The sequence below is a fragment of the Magnolia sinica genome, chromosome 9 (assembly GCF_029962835.1).
Source record: "Magnolia sinica isolate HGM2019 chromosome 9, MsV1, whole genome shotgun sequence".
NCBI lineage: Eukaryota > Viridiplantae > Streptophyta > Magnoliopsida > Magnoliales > Magnoliaceae > Magnolia > Magnolia sinica.
This window is the reverse complement of record NC_080581.1, coordinates 84,072,635-84,084,867: the sequence shown is the minus strand read 5'-3', so window position 1 is coordinate 84,084,867 and position 12,233 is coordinate 84,072,635. Positions and strand designations below refer to the sequence as shown.

General features: G+C 40.5%; 1 protein-coding gene across 3 annotated transcripts in view; it reads right to left on the bottom strand.

The window, feature by feature from the left end:
* LOC131255905 (disease resistance protein RPM1-like) overlaps positions 1-12,233 on the bottom strand; it is a 119,558-nt gene that overhangs the window by 102,117 nt on the left and 5,208 nt on the right. The window lies entirely within an intron of this gene.

Here is a 12,233-nt window from a genome sequence, read left to right as displayed (position 1 = left end):
TATGCCACCAGCCAAGGGCTGATGGTCAGTGCTTTGTGGGCCCCACCATGATGTATATGTTTCATCCATGCTGTCCATATATTTTTATAGATCATTTTATGGTATGATACCAAAAATTAGGTATATCCCAATCTCAAGTGGACCACATTACAGGAAACAGTGTTGAATGAACGTCGACCAATAAAAAACTATTGGGGGCATAAAAGTTTTGGATCAAGCTGATCTTTGTTTTTTCCCTTCATCTGGTTCTGTATGACCTAAACAACAGATTGGATGTCAAATAAACAGTACAGTGGCCATAGGAGGATTTTAATGGTGGATATCCTATCATCATTGCTTTCCTGCAGTGTGGTCCACCTGAGATTTACATCTGTCTCATTTTTGATATACACCCCTAAAAGGATCTGTAAAAATGGATGAATGGAATGGATGAAATACATACATCATGGTGGATCCCACAGAGCACTGAACATCAGCCACGGGGTTGGTGGCAGGGGAGTAGCCAATCCGTTCCCAGCATGTACGCTGCTGGCGCACATCAGTTTCCCTGCTTTTCACCATATATTGTCATACGTTGACATTGTCAAATGTATCCGGATCCTCTGCTTGCCAGCTTGCCACAAATAGGAAATCTGATTGAGCCACGTCATCACATTGCATGCATTTAATGCAGCAGTGCGGTTAGTGATGATGTGGACCATAAGGATGAAGGACAACAGAAATTTACGGTCCGTAACAAGCAGGGGAACCTGATTGTTATCAAATACGTGTTAAAAAATCAATGTGCTGAAGGCACGGGAATTCCTAAGCAGCCACTTCCGATTGGTCCACGTAATTCTCATGAAATTCGGTTGCTTGAGTAGATCCAATGCCCAAGTGCGCCACATTAAGGTAAACAGTGAGAACTAGATGCCTACTGTTGAAAACTTCCTGAGCCACGTAAGCTTTGATTAAGCTGATATTTGTGTTTCCTAGTCTTTGTAACCTTAAGAAGATTTTAGATGGAAAATAAATCTCATGGATTTGATATTCCGCCACTACAATGGTGTAACAAAAAGGCATGAGCAATCCATTCCAAAGACTTCATAGTACAATGGTGAACTACAAATAATGGATCTCACTATTTTAGATAGAATCAGGTGTATGCTTTTGCATGTCAAATTACCAAAATTATTTTGGAGAGATGCTGTGTATCACTTGGTACTTAATTAATCTATCTCTTTTAGCTCCTCTAAATAGAGATGTTGCAAAAAGTGTATAGACCAGAAAATATGTTTCCCATGAACACCTAAAGGTGTTTAGTTGTTGATCATTTGTGCATGTTCTAAAAGATGAGCAGTCAAAACTTGATGACAAGGCAAAACAGTGTATCTTCTTGAGTTACGCAAATGAAAATTTTGGTTAAAGGTTATAGGATCCAATTAATAAGAATGATCAGAAGCAAGGGACATGGTTGTAACGTTCTATAAAATTCCGCATAGAAACCCCAGTACATACGTGAGTGAAGTTGTCAGATGGCCGTAATAATCCAATTTAATTCCTTAATTATGCTATAAATGATGAATTTAAGGAAATTGGAGTCGAACGACCGTTCCTGCACATCAAAAATAGGTGGGTGGGTGAATTTATACAATTCCTCCACTTGTTGACACCTACAAGGAGTCTCGAGAGTTAACATACTCCATAAATACCCAAGTTCACTAAATTAGGGCTACACCACACGTTCTAGTCTATTGGTCTCAAAATTATAAATTAGCATCTATTTTACCATACTTAATGTCCATTGCAAATATTGAGCCAAGGTGACACCTCGGACCGTTCAACTTCAGCCCGCAAGTCAGCAGGCGCATTAGTTGTGTGATTACCTTAGTTAATATCCTAGATTTAAGTGAAATGATCACTTGACCCATTTTATTGAAGTTATGACCTTTGGACCGTCAGATCATAGCCAAACTTGGAGCGTCCACTTAAGATATTCCCCTACGCTTATCTGTATATCCGGGCCCTCGATCAACCAATGGTGATTGTCGAACTGAATTTGGGACCTTATCCATTGATCAGCATGTCTGATCATTGGATGACTATGTCTAAACATAGATCCCCTAATGGGGCACTCATCTCCTAACTTGGATCGACTTGCACACTTTCCTGTAGGCTCTCATGGTTCGAAACCACCCCCATAGGGTTAGTATAATGAAGACTTATCATTTGGAGCCATTTGTATACATTCTGGTATTATAAATACCATTTTTATTCACACCCCCTCTCCTCATACGAATTTTCATACACTAGCCTTGGGGAGGAGAGAGAGAGAGAGAGAGAGAGAGAGAGAGAGAGAGGAGAAAGGGAAATTGTGTGTGAGAGGGAGACTGATTGTGAAGGTTGCCTCTTTCCCGTCCGATTGGCGATCTAGCCATGACCAAATCCTTCGTTGGATCTCCGTCCGCAATCATTGAAGGTAAACTTGGAACCTAGATCCCCAAATCATGATGTTAGGGTTAAGTTTTTCTAAACATTACAAGGCTTGTTCGAATCATTTAGGTTTCGTTGACGCTTTTCGAAATCCTAACTTTAGGAACAAATCTGAGTCAGGCGAGCTAACGCAAGGTGCAAATTATTCTCCTAGGTTTCTGTTTATCAACCCTTGAGGGTGATAGACTATGATCCCTTTTGATTTTGTAGAAATCCTTAAGTAAAGTATGTCTTAAATGCTTTGCTATAAAAATCATTGTTTGTGTTTGTAACACCTCGTACTTTTCAGTACTCAGGTGTTACCGTGTGAGCTAACTTAGTATAAATAGCAACCTAACTTACTTGGACACTCACATTCATTCCAATCTAAATCCGACCATTGAAAATAATCCACATCCATATATTAAGTCATCCATCCATTGATCTTCAAGATAGATCATCAAGTCATCAGAGAAACATAATTTAGGATTTCAACCACCCTGTATGCAATTTAATTGCACAGTGTCTATCACAAGCATTAGATCACGCGGTCCACTATTTGTTCATCTTATATCATGGTTGTTAACAATCTACTTAAATTCGTATAAATCCAACCATACGATTATAGTAACAACCATCCGATTATAGTAACAAACATTAGGTTTCTTCTAGGATCGACTAAGAACCCTTAGGAATCGTGAAGGTTGGATTTGAAGATGACTCCACTGTCGGATTGACGGGAATATGCAAATGGGGCCCAAATCAAGTCGTGGGGCCCACCTTAGTTTTGGATCTGCCTGATTTTTGGTCAGAGGCCCTGGTGGGGACCCCCAAACCAAATGGATGGAGTGAATTTTATCCAACATCATTGTGGACCCCACAATTGGCCGTGTACCATAGTGAGTGTGCACCTGCGGTACACCAGACCATAGACACGGTCAAACTGGGTTTAACCCGTGGTTTCCCGTAAAGAGAAAGAATTCCTCCCTCTTTTGTGTTTTCGCCAGCAAGCGAACGAATATTGTTCGATCGTTAGATGGGCCACTTTCGAGGATAAAGAGGATAATCCAAATCATCCATCTCGTTGGCCATTCAAATTCTACCAAACCCTCGCCCTTACTGCACATTGAAACCCATGTGCATGCACACGATTTTCTGCCCAAATTGGACATGCATGCGGTCGTATTTTTAAAACTAGAAATCTTGTTTCGTCTGCTGCTAGCTGTTGCGATCCGCGTGCCTCCACTCCTTTCCATCACAACCTTCCATTCCAAACCATCCCAACCCCCCATTCACTCCGCACTATAGGGTTTCTATTGCAACAAGAGAGCCGCTGCCGAATGTTGAAACTAAGATCCATTAAGTGAAAATGCTAATAACCGCACATCTGGTTGGTCCCATAATGATCATAGGAAAAATCCACACCATCTATACATTACTAATTACAAGATCAGCCACTCAATGATGACCCACCATTAACAGCTGGGTCATCTTCTTCATTTGATCGAGAAACCCATTAGTGGTTGGTGAGGCCCATTCACTGATCTAAGATGTTCGTTAGGGTGTCCATGGTCTCAGAAATTCTTCCCTGGTGACTAATAGGGGCCATGCAATCAGAAGCCACGATCATTATCTCAAATTCGATTAGTTGAGAGTTGTTGGCTCATAGCTGATTTGACGATTGGGGGCATCTAGAAATGGATTAATATAGCCTATATAGGCTACTTTTTTAGGGCTTTCCTTCTCAGAAATAGAAACCAAAGAAAGAGAGAGAGAGAGAGAGAGAGAGAGAGAGAGAGAGAGGGTCACACCAGGGCAAGACGAGTCGTGGTCCAAGTTGGGATGAGCCCAGCTCCGTCCTAGTTTGTTGACAGGGTGAGAAAAGGGAAGGAGAGGGAAGGAAATAGAGGCGAGAGAGAGAGAGGGCAAGAAGAGAAAGATAGGGAAGGTAGTGAGAGAGAGAGAGAGAGTGTGTGTGTGTGTGTGTGTGTGTGCGAGCGTCACCACACTAGCTCAACTTGAGCAGAGTCATGAACTCACTCAGACTCAGCTGGGTCAAGTCTGGACCCTGTTGGTCGTTATAACAAAAGAAGAGGAAGAGAGGGAGGAGAAAGGAAGAAGAGGGAGAGGGAAAGAAACGAGAGAGTAAGGAGAGTGGATCGAGCTGCCGAGTGGGGTGCAATTCACATCGAGTCGAGTCAATAGTTGTATGGCTGACTTACTCAACTCAGTTGAGTCGAGTTAGGATGTTGGATATAGGTTGGGCCTAGTCTAGCCCATCCACTCTACTAGGCATAATAGGAAAGAAAAGAAAAGAAAACGAAATGAAGAAAATAGAAGGAAAGAGAAGGAGAGGAAGAAAAAGTAGAATCGAAGAAGAAGATGAGAGAAGATGTTGGCTTTCGGCTCCTAACCAAGTCGAACTGATTCCAATCCTTGTATAACCGAGTCAGTAAGTTACTGACTCAGTTCTAAGTGTGTTTTGCTTTGGGTCAGGATCAGCAAACTCAATAGTTAGCAGGGTGTTTCTCCCTCAAACCCAATAGACCGATGTTGTGATTGTTAGGTCGATCCGAGTTGGGGGAGCATGAGGTGAGTTGACTCAGTGGGCTAGCTGAGTTCAGTGACATTGGAGCATAGATATCGAATTGAGGTGAAGTCAAGTTACAGATTGGATTAACGCGGTTGATTTGATTCTAAGGGCGCGCATACTTCCTAGCGACATTGTAGACGATTTAAAATATAAGGTGATGAATTTTTTCCCTTAAGCTTTCATCTTCCATGTTAGCTTAAGTGATAGTTCAATTTTAATTTCAATTGATAACTGACATCTTTAATTCACAATTACTTGTGTTAGTTATTGAATCTGATTATCAAATTATATGCTCAACATTTATTTTGTATGAATATCTATACGTTGTATTGTATATCTTCTCATACTTAAAGATTGTTGTAAAACTTGAATTGCTACATCTATTAGTAGAAAATCTCACTTATATATGTACATTCTGACTTAGGATGTAACTTAATTGAGTGCAATTATAATGGACTCTCGACCTAGTGGCTACTTTAACTGATGGATAAAATGGAAGATTGATGCGGGCTTACCATCCATGGATTGCTGTATATTCACCCTAAGCGGCTTGATGGATTATTTTGTATGACCATGTGATGGTAAGTCTCATTTGTTAAAATATGATTGGCCACTAGTTGACAAGGACACTCTGAAACATCCTAATGGAGTCTCATTAGCCAGGGATTGTGGTATGGGACACTATGGCCGATCTGTCATCCTATGTTGGGTCAATCTGTCATCCTATGTTGGGTGACCCCTCCCCCCCCCCCCCCCCCATAGTACCTTTGAGCTTTCTTAAATTGGTTGCTTGTAAATTTGAATAATAATGACTCAGATAATCATGCATTTATGACACTTGTGCGTTATTGGGTACCAGATTGACTGTTTGAAAGATCAGTGCACCATTCAAATGACCATTTTTGTATTTTGAATGGACTAACTGTTTGAAAGGTTCATTCTCTTACTTGAGCATGTTGACTATTTAAAGGACCCGTTCATTGAAAATTGAATGAATCGGCTGTTTGAAAGACTAATTCTATTGCTTGAATGAGCCGACTGTTTGAAAAGTCCATTATATTGCTTAAATAGACCGACTGTTTGAAAGGTTCATTCTCTTACATGAGTGAGTCAACTATTTGAAAGACCCGTTCCTTTGCAAGTTGAATGAGTCGACTGTTTGAAAGACCCATTATCTTACTTAAACGGACTGACTGTTTGAAAGGTTTATTCTCTTACTTGAGCGAGTCAATTGTTTGAAAGTGTAACACCCCATACTTTTCGATATTCGGGTGTTACCATCTAAGTACGTATGTGTGTGGGGACACACTGCCTAATCATTTATAATCGACCTATCCACATCGAACACTACTAGATTCGGGACTAAACCCACAAGGTCCACCGTTAAATCCAATCCATATCGTGCCTACTTAAAATTCACATTAATACAACCGTTTAATTTTGGATCAAGTAGATCGATCCCATTTAGACTTTCCTAAGAGGCCCTAATTGCTTATAAGCAATCTAATTATAAGTTACGTGAACTAGTGGTCGACCTGAGGGCCTATCCATGCATCCACAATAGTAGGGTCCTATGGGACCCAAAAGATCATTTGTTTCACTTTAATCAAATCATCCAACCATCGATCCTTGCGAAGAAGCCCCATGGAACTCCACCTTCGATCCAAAGCTAATCTGACTGTGGATCTAGGAATCTAACTGTACACCTATGCATCAAAAACCCTAAGGAACCCATAGAGCCTCCCGGATGGTGTGGATCTTAGAAAAACATCAATTGTAGGGCTTGTATCACCAAGTTTGTTGTTCAGTAACTCCAAGAGTGTGAGAACTCATGATCAGGGCCTTAAATCCCACTACTAATCACAGTGTGGATAGTCTATGGGCCTTTAGAACCCTTTCTATCAGTAATGATCAAATCTAAAGGAAATCCAACCATTAGATTGGTGGGAATCAATAGTTGACCATGAAGTCACTAGGTATGGCCACCTGAGTTTCAAATCAGCCCCTAGATTGCACCTGAACCTTCTTTAGGATTCTTAGGACCCTTTTAACCGCTGCCATTCAAATTCAGGATGATCCAACTATTAGATCGACAAAAATCCACCATTAGAGCTAGGAATTTAAGAGTATGGCCCAATTAAGATTTAGGTCAGCCCCATTCTTGAGCTCATGGCCTTATATAGGTAGATGAACCGAGTGAACGGAGTGAATTTTATCTAAACATCTCCGTGGGCCCCACAGTCATTTCGTGTGTGCACTAGAGGAGGTGCACTCCCTATGCACAGGTCTGGGGAGCCCAGTCAAAGTGGGTTGACCCGAGCTTTCTATAAAAAGAGAATTTCTCTCTCTTTTCTGCCACACCTGGACGAATGGACAGTGTCCGTCTGTTCTGATCGATGGCCCACCATCTAGCCCCGTTAGGACGATCCAAACCGTCCATCATATTCAGAGCGTGGCTTTGACCAAAACCAGGGGAGTTTCTCATGGTTCAACACGTGTACAAGCACATGATTTTGATGCAAATAGGGCCTACAAACAGCATGTTTCCAAAAAGGAAACTGTCTCCATGCGACACGCTGGCACTCCCCGTGAGCTTTGTTCTCCTCCAATCTCGGCCATCCTCGTGGTGTCATCTCAGCCATCGGTAGCTTCATGCGGTTTAAGGTTTCCTTATAAGAATACTAACATCTATCCTTCCCACGGTTTTGAGAAAACCAAACAGTAGGATTCGATCCAGGCTGTCCATTCCTTATCCAACGACTCTAAAGGAGTTTAGGGCATGATATAAGGCAGCAGGATCGAATAGCAACGAGTCTTTCTTTGGTTATTGCAGCCGCCCAAGAAAAATCCACTATTTCCTTCCAAGCTCAAACCCACCGCCCAAACCTTTCCCAAGCTTTGAAAAAGCTTAGCCACAAGCTTCATACAGTCCATTTGGACCATCTAGAAGAAAGAAAATGGAGGAAGAGGCACTGAAGGGAAAATGCCATTAATGGCAGCCTTCTTCTTCCCCGTTCGAGCCGCACCAGTTACCTCGAGTTGGGGCAAGATCTGATCAGTTTGGAGGCCCTGCTGGTCATGGCCGAAGGAGAGAGAGAGAGAGAGAGAGAGAGAGAGAGAGAGAGAGAGAAGTAAGAAGGAAGGAAAGAAAGAGATGAAAATCCGAGAGAAGAGAGGGAGCAGGGGTGGTGCGGTTGCACCGTGATGCTCCTCTGCCACCGTGTTACTAACTCGATCAGGTTGGCGTTCTCGCTGACCAGGGCTGAAAGAAGAAAGGGAGAAGCAGCAAATAAAAGGAGGAAGAAGAAAGAAAGGAGAGGAAAGAATAAAAGGAGGGAGAGTAGGAAATGGTGGCTACCGGGTTGAGCTCAAACCAAGCCGAGTCGCTGGGCCGAGTCATGTGAGTCGGGCTGCTGTCCATCTGAGTTGGGCGTGAGTTTGGTCTGGTCCAGACTTTTGGGAAGTCTAGGGAAAGAAGAGAAGTAGGAAAGGAGGAGAAGAAAAGAAAAGAAGAAGAAGGAGAGGAAGGAGATAGCTGACGAGTCGACTGGGGTGCGGGTCAAGTCAAGCCGCTGATCCATTAATCTGAATCTTGTTGGGCATTTCCAGCGGTGGAAACAAAAGGGAGGAAGAGAGAGAGAGAGAAAAGCAAGGAGAAGAAGAGGAAATTGAGTTGAGCTTGGTCACTACCGCTTCAACTCGTTCAATCAACTCATTTGAGTCACGGGTCAGGGCTGGTGTGTTTAGGGCAAGTCTGGTTCAGACCTAGGGCTGTTGGACGCCCCATCTCTAAGGGAGAAGAAAATGAAAGGAGAAGTAGGAAAAGAAAAAAAAGTGAGCTGAGGCGAATCAGTGCATTTGTGCCGCATCAACTCAACTTGGTTGAGTCGCTGACCAAGTTGCAGGTGGATCTTGGTCCAGCAACCTTGTTGGACAGGTTAGAAAGAAATAAAGTAAAGATGAGGGAAAAGGAGAATCAACTCAATCGGCTTTAACCGAGTTGACCCACCAAGTCAAATCGTCTAGTTAAGCTACCGAATCGACTGATGTGAGTCAACTCTCGCTACCTATATTAGATTATCCTGCATTACCATTAGTTTCATTATCATGAATAAGATAATTATTAAGCATGAATAGCCATCAATACGCTACTTACGCTAATATTAGTTATTATAAATGAAACTAACATTAATGATATTAACATGGTATCCATCACCTGAAAATATTATCTTTAATAATAGATTGTACTATTTTATTACAATTGTAATACTTATTATTACCATGGTCACAAATATTAGTTGTATCATTAACGTTAAATTATAACTAACCATATTATTACATTATATTTAAGCTACACATACATCATAGTTCAATTCCTAGAACTAAACCCTAGGGTGAAACCCTAACACCTAGGTAATCCAAATCCTAGGTTAGGACCTTAACCCAAAATGATGTGTAAAGCTTGGATCTAACTATACAACTTTACGATTTATGGTAGGATTTGATTCTAAGGGAACGCGCATTTCTTAGCAATGATGTAGGCGGTTCAAAACATGAGGTGATGACTTTTCCCCTTAAGCTTTCCACTTCCAAATTAGTTTAAGTAATAGTCTTTACTACCATCACAACTATTATCTCATAGCATGCGACCTCTTACACTAGTTATGAACTCTTAAGACATGATTTATATCTGATTTATAGTTGATAGTTGTGAACCATGCATGCATGCGATAGTTACATGATAACTCTCATTTTAATCGATAGTTGACATCATGACCTATTGTGATTATTGTGCTTAACATGTGCCTGACATGCTATAACTATATGCTTTCACATAAATTATTGTGAGTCGCTTATGAATCCCTATTCACTACACTTACTAGTGGGTAACTCCTCTTGTATACGTGAACCCATACTTAGGATGTAACAAGATGGGTTGGTAAGAAATGGGCCCTCGATTTAGAGGTTATATGGGACATGGAATATTAATATGGGATTTACCATCCATATGGCATACGACTTGAGTGGCTTAGAAATGATCTCTTTTAACCGCACTGATTTAGCCTTGCCTGACCTTTTTTCACCGTTTTGATTTGATGTCCATGTACCCTTTTTGCCACTGCGATTTGACATCTGTCCCATGTTTTGAGATTTTTTCGTCGTGTCTTCGATGACCTATATCATGCGATGGTAATCCCTACTTATTGAATTTGATTGACCACTGGTCGATGGGTGTCCATTAAGCATCCTAAGATGGGGGAATCTCATGAGCCGGGGATGGTGGAATGGGATATTATGCCTGAGCCGTAGGCCTACACTGGGTGACGAGCCCCCCATAGTAACCTTTGAGTTTACTTAATTAAATTGGCTAGTTGTAATTGGAATAATAATGGTTTGGCTAATCATGCATACATGGCATATTGGCGATAACGGGTGACTATTTCTGGATGCTGTAGCATGTGCCCTTAGGTCTACTGGGGTATCATTTCGCTAGCTCCTAGACCATCGACTATCGACCTACGTACATGATGTATGATGACCTGGTCATTATGGTGTACATGATGTATGCACGTGATGTGCTATGCTGATGAACGGTCTTTTGCATAGGTGACGACCCAAGTCCGACTGGATGAGCATCCCTCAAGTCGATGATGCATTCACACATCTATGCATTTAAATAAGACTGCATCTTATTTGTTTTAAATGTCTTATTGTTTTTAAACTATGCTTAGCTAAGGCGGCGATGTGTAATCTTGAGGGAATTCACACTGAGTTGGCCACTCATCCATCAAATATTTAACCGTACAGGTAGAACAGGTGGCCTAGATGATATTCATGTTCAGACTGATAAAGAGCAGGGTGCAATCATCAGGGGTGTATAGTTGTGTCTGCCAAGAGAAGGGCTCAAGTTTATATGCATCTTATTAATTCTCATGTGTAAAATTATGTAATTCTTGTATTTATTAATGTTGAGACATCAGTTTGTATAAGTCATTATGGGCAGCCGCTCGTGTATTCTAAATACAAATGAAATTTTCCTTTATGTTTGATTTGTCCATCTTTCGCTAAACTACTAACTTTAAAAAAGAAAAGAAAAAAAAAATCTGAATTTGACTATCTTAAAAGGTTAACCCTTGGGTTTTTGGGAAACGAGTCATATACTCGGGTTCTGAAAACATAGGGTGTTATAGAAAGATATATTCTCTTACAAATTGAATGAGCCGACTGTTTGAAAGGCACATTCTCTTGCGTGAATGGATTGACTATTTGAAAGGTATATTCTCTTATTAGGAATGGGTCGACTATTTGAAAAACTCATTCCAATGCATGAATGAGACGGCTGTTTGAAAAGCTTATTGTTTTGCATAAATGGACCGACTGTTTGAAAGGTTCATTCATTTGGCCAGATGGATGTGCATCCTCAGTTAATTTGCAGTCATGCACCCGTGCATTTAAATAAGATCGCATTATCGATTATTTTGCATAAATGAATTAATGCGGTAGTGTGTAATTTTGAGGAAAATTCACACTGAGTTGACCACTCATTCATCAAATATATAACTGTATAGGTCATGTAAGTGGTTTAAATGATATTTATATCTAGATTGATGAGTAGGGTACAATATTTATCAGGGATGCATGGCTGCATCTGCCAAGAGAAGCTACGTGATTTTATAGCTCAAGACTAGTTATAATTTATTTTATTTTATATGTTAAATTATTTCATTTTGTAATTGTAAGTATTGAGATATTGGTTTGTATAAGCCTTATGGGCAATCGCTCGTATATTTTGAATGTATATATGAATTTCCTTTAATTTTGATTTATTTCTCTTCCATTAAACTGCAAACTTTAAAAAAGAAAGAAAAGAAAATTACTTGAAATTTGGCTATCCTTAAAGTTTAACACTCGAGTTTTTGGAAAATGATTTGTATATATAGTCAGGTTTTGAAAATTGGGCATTAGAGCATTATTATTGGTAGATCACATGTATGATGAAATGCATGCTCATTTTAATGCTTACTTTGTTAGTGGTTGATTAGGGTTTGTAAATGGCAATGGTAGATTTCAAAGGGTTTTTTTTTATTCCTTTACAACTTTGGGCATGTTCTTTGCATATTTTGTTGGGTATTGAATGTGGATACATGTAAATTCCAACCTACACTTGCATATACATTTATTATTTGAG